This window comes from Telopea speciosissima, chromosome 11 (assembly GCF_018873765.1).
Source record: "Telopea speciosissima isolate NSW1024214 ecotype Mountain lineage chromosome 11, Tspe_v1, whole genome shotgun sequence".
Taxonomy (NCBI): domain Eukaryota; kingdom Viridiplantae; phylum Streptophyta; class Magnoliopsida; order Proteales; family Proteaceae; genus Telopea; species Telopea speciosissima.
This window is the reverse complement of record NC_057926.1, coordinates 44,494,128-44,499,990: the sequence shown is the minus strand read 5'-3', so window position 1 is coordinate 44,499,990 and position 5,863 is coordinate 44,494,128.

Here is a 5,863-nt window from a genome sequence, read left to right as displayed (position 1 = left end):
ACAAAAGAGAGAGAATAAACCGATTTGTACGTTGGCCCCTCATACCTGTCGCGTCACGGTGAAGAAATCCGTTTTAAGATTCCTGGAATCCCGCCATTGCAAACAAACGATTCATTGGTGAATCGGCGGACTCGGTAACCTTTCAATTTCACCAAAAACCAGAAACCTTTCAATGCAAGATTATTGCAACATTAAAGAAGGATGACATGATTCAGAATAGCAGAGCAGAAAAGCAACAAGTAGCCCATAATGACTTCTAGACAACTGCGAAAAGAGATCACGAGGTTGACAAGAAGTGTGATTTTGGATAAGGTATAACTGCAGATTTTTAGGATATTTTTCGATTAAATTACTTTATTTGAAATTTTGAATAGAAAATTATGATTATATTTCGGAATTTATTGTAAAAAAAATTAATAATCATATATGGGATTATCTAATGACACCTTTATAGAAATAAATTTGGGATCATAGTGGGAGGGGGGTGTTTAATAGCTCGACACTATATTGAGGTCTAGAACCCACATATAATTGCATATAAGAAAACTACTGATTCTACAATGAATTGATTTAACTTAATGGTAGGTTTGTGTTAAGTTGCGATACGAGGAAGGTGTTACGCATCTCAATCCATCATGTTAAACCAGAATTCAACCATAGGTATTCTAAATAAATCTAAGTCATATACATCATGAATGAAAGTAAAACTAAAAATAGAAGGATAGAAAGGACTCAACTTTATCCAGCTACCTTGCATGGGTAGTACACTGATTGTAACAACAAATATATGCAAAACCCTTAGATCCTAGACTATGGTAGGAACATGTTAGAAATTATGAAAACACCACTACGCATGTGAAAATGACATATATGCATCTAAAACATGAAAGTTATACCTCAAACACATGCTGAAGATAAATAATATGATGATCAGGCCAAAAAAAAAGTGAACAAGTGTCTAGCGCACTTGGTAGGATATCGTATGTGGAAGCTCATTGCTATCAGGAGGTATGAAATCTGTTGGCTAATGAAAGAAAATTATTTTTGGGCAACAATGACATACCTTTAGTTAACAGAGGATATCTAACCGTATTGTTAATGAAAATGAATGAAACTAGCAAAATAAAAAGAAAGACTTGTCTAGATTCAACTTCCATGAAGGGTTTGAGAAGGTTGGAGTAGACCAAGCTCAAGTTTAGAGGAGTTTAACTTGGGACTTCTCTCTCTCTCTCTAGGATTTTTTCAGAACATCTAAGACTCTTTTGGGAGCTCTTAGAATGGCTGGAGACCTCTCAAAACTGGTGAGAGACCTCTTATTTATAGCCTAGGTTGCAACCTACGTCCAAGACAAACATTTCACATCCCAACTCTTACAGAATGGCTAGAATCGGACCGGATGGGTTAGATACCCATTTCCATTTAAGCCCAAAAAATTAATCTGAGCCATGTACAGTTGAGCCAACTTAATACATTGTAAGATTTAGCTTCTGGCAAAAGTATCAAAAAGTAAAGTTCTCAAATTTTTTGGACTTCCGGGTTTCCTTATCAATTTTGTGTTACATTTTTTCATATATCCCAATATTCATAGACACGAGATTCTTATTTCTATGTCATCAGTTTGTCCCACATTACCACCTCAAGTGAACCCATTCTGCTTATTTTCTTCCTCTTTATTTTAAACTTTCTACAATTACAATTTCAATATTTGCAAATTGTACCACTTTTTGTCCATTCTATTGCTAACGCACACACCTAAAATCATAAAGAAAATAAAAAACAGACAAAAGTTAACGTGGTTCACATACCACTATGATGTGCAACATTCAGGGACGAAGTTGAAGATGATTCATTATATGATGAAACAAAATACAATGGAGATCTCTCAAAAACACCCAAAGGCCGCTGCAAGAACTCTCCACAGAAAATTCTAACTCAAGAATCCCAAAATCTCACTCTTACACTTGCTTACACAACTAGATGATAAAACATAGAAATACTCTTTCAAGTCAGATTGATCCATTGGATCGGGTCTGTGCCCCCACACCCTATCATCCCAAGCCCTCCACTACCATCATAGACCTCACAAAAAATCCCTTTTAAATCGCCACCCAAAATGTCAAAGCAAGGCAAACTTTGAAGTGGGTACAAGAATTTGAGACACACATAACATCTATTGCTCTGAATATATTTAAAATATTTTTATGGAAAGTTTCATACACGGCCGAGAGCAAACCAGGTTTTTTCTATAAATTTAATTCTACTAATAAAATAAAAATAAAAAAAAAAAATTCCAAATCAACAGGAAGCCTATCAACCCACTGTCTATAGAAGCCAAATTACAGGAGGATCTTCTCAATAAATGACCACTCGAGGCGATTGTAAGCCTTGCTCATGTCGAGTTTTAAGGCTAAGAGTTTCTTCTTTCCTTTTTTCTTTTGTCTTATGAGTGATGTAGTGAAATGTCTCATGGGCCGGAATAATATTGTCCGAAATTAGTCTATTTGGAACAAAAGCCGACTGTGTCCAAGACATAATAGTTTCCAGACTCCCTTTGAGACGAGTAAGAATGATCTTGGAGGCTACCTTGGTTGTAACATTACTCAAGTTGATGAGACGGTATTGCTGTACCTGCTCTAGATGATCCGTCTTTGCTATAAGGCAAACCATAGAAGAGTTGGAGCTAGGATGGAGGAAGCTGCCCAATTGAGAAGAACTTAGAGATAAACTTGCATAAGTCAAGACTAACAAGATCCCAATACCGTTGGTAGAATGCTGGGGGGAGCCCGTCTGGTCCAAGGGCTTTGAGGGGAGCCATGGCAAAAAGAGCAGCTTTGATCTCTGTAGAATCTGGAAGTTTACATAATGCTTCATTTGTACTAGGGTCGACCACCGGATGTATAGATTGAAGAACTGTTTGTAAAGCTTCCTCATCAAGAGCCTCCAAAGTAAAGATTCTTTTGTAATGAGCATGAAATTCTTTAAACACTTCCTCCTTTGACTCTACCCATTACCCAGATGGCAGTTATTGTGAATCTTATTCCGATGGCGCCTTTGAAGAGTAGAAGCATGGAAAAATCTAGTATTACGATCTCCACAATTCAGCCATAGTAATCTAGATTTTTTATGGCAATGGGTTTCCTCACATTGGAAGGAACTCTGAAGTTGAGATTGAATTTCCTGTTCCCTGAGTTGGTTAGTAGAAGTTGGGGGACAATCTTGAAGGATCTCCAGCTCATGTGAAAGGGATTCAATTTTACGGTGAATGTTCCCAAATACTTCCTTGTTCGATCAACTTGATAAAAGTTAATTTAACATTGGCAACCTTTTGTTGTAAGATGTCACTGGCTATCCCAGCTGTAGGGACCTTCCACGCCTTCTCTGCAGTTGGTTTACTCCCAAGAAGCGAGAACCACATAGCTTCAAATCGAAACGGTCTAATCCAGATTGCTTGCCTCCTTCGGTATTCACCACGATTGGAAGGTGATCTGAACCTGTTCAGGGGCAAATTATAGAAATGGCTTCATCAAAAACTCTACGCCATTCTTGGTTAATTAGTGCTCTGTCCAGTTTGATCTTGATATTTGTTGTGCTAGCACGTCTATTGTTCCAAATGTATGAAGGTCCATGAGAACTCATATCCATCAGACCACAGGAGTCTAACATATCTCTGAAGCGCTACAGATCTCTTGAGCCTTTTGAGTTGCCTCCTCTCTTTTCCTTCTAGGTTAGGAAAGAATTAAAGTACCTTAAACAGATCTAGCTTTCATGGCGATGATGACCTATATGGACTAGCTGATCCTAAACCTGCTGCTTTCATTGCTTAATAGGATCTCCATACACATAGGCTAGAAAGAAAAAAATTACCAGGTTTAGGAGTCACCTTTACATCAATTATGCAGTTGGAGGAATATAAGATGTCCATTTGAAGCTGGTTGTTCCAAAGTAAAGATAGTCCTCCTGGTGTCCCAATTGCATCCACAAAGAAAGAGGAGTTTAATCGAAGCTTCCTACTGAGCTTAGAACTTTTCTGCCAAGAACAATGAGTCTCCATTAAGAAAACAATATCTGATAGGATAGACTGGGAGGTGTATTTGAGAGCCTGAATCATCAAGGGACTTCCCAACCCATGACAATTCCAACTGAACATTTTCATGAGCTCTGTTGGGGCTGATTACCCCAGCCACTGAGGGGCCATTCATTAAAAAATGGTCATGAGGAGGTGCATCCAGCATAGGTTCTTCATCAGCATCCTGTTGATGCCGTTTAGTTCTTTAAGCACTGGATTTAATAGAATCAGGCGATGCTGGCTTAAATCTTCTAGCTCCCTTGGTCGTGGTTTGTTCACTTCTACTTACCTTTCGGCCACATGTTCCTGAGTCTGTGAGAGGCTAATGTGGAGAGTGTTCGAGACCTGGGGAGTGAAATATCAGAGGTGGGGTGATGGTGTGGGGTTGGGTTATAGGGACAGGTGTTATGTAGAAGGGTAAAATGGGATTTCAGAATTTCTAGGTCTTGATACTGGGTCATACTAATGATAGGAGTGGGACATGGCGGTGACTTGGGTGGTTGTGGAGGTGCACTATTGGGAGTGGGGGTGGGGGCTTGGTGCTAGGTTGCATTTGTTATATGTGGTATGGATTGGTCTTGGTGTTCAGTCACATGTGGTAGTTGGAGATAAGGTTGGGTTTCAGACGGTGATATGTGGGTATTAGTGATGAAAATCCCTGATAAAAGAGGGATTAGGGATAGGATAGAGTTGGCTTGATTAGGGTTTTGGGTAAGGTGGGATTGGAGGGCCAACAGGATGTGAAAAGTTAAGACATTCTGATTTGGGAATGATATGGGTCGAGTAGTCAGGGGTTGATCAGGGAGCAAGTGATTGAGGGGATTGATTTGGTGATGGAAATCGGATGGGTGATAAGTGTTGAGGGGGAACATTCCTCGGGGGCTCTGGTTATGGGTCAGGGACGTACATGTCATTATGTTTGGGACCAAGGTATGAACCATTGGTGATTGTACACGTGTCCATGTTACTCGAGTAGTCTGCATGTGCTTGGGGTCCCATATACTAGTGTTGGTGCCATCTTCTCCATTTTTGGTGAAATGATTTTGACCAGTTGGCTATTGTTGTGGTTGAGAAATGCCTGAAGAGGATGATGGTGACAGAGTATCGGGAGTCTCGTAAGAAGCTGCTTCGGTGGATCTTTGATCAGGAGGTGTTGCTCTCATGAAAGCACCATAGGCCAGTGGGGGAAAAGATGGACATCGCAAGGCATCTCGGCAACAATGCTCCGATTGGTGGTGGTGCTGGCTAGAAAAATAAAGTTCACACCGCTTGTCTTCATGTCCTAATATTTCGCAAAAGAAGCAGAATACAGGGAGCCTTCGTACTGCACAGATATAGGTAATTGGGCACCGATTCTTCTTTTGATGTGAATCACAGGTTTCAGAGGCTTACATATATATCCAGGGTTATATGACAATGGGAGAAAGGACGATACCCATTATTAAAAGAAGAATGTATTAACATGACTCGTTTAGGAGCACCTACCTTTCCAGCAAGTTGCATTCCCAGATCTAGAGTGAGCAACTCGTGTGTGATATTGTGTAGTTGAACCCAGAAATTAGATTCATGGAAAGACCATCGACCTTAGTCATTCCACGGTTCCAAGACCAAGAGGTTCCCCTAAGCAGACCAAGGACCTCCTTCTAGGATGTTCTGGACATCCATGGAGTGGTTGAAGTGAAATATGTATCTGTGTGCTTCCAGGGGGTGGTATGAACACCATGAACGAGGTGCCAAGCTGAGACTGGGACTTCAGTCATCGATTGTCTTCGATAGGGTTTGCCATCAAGTATTTTA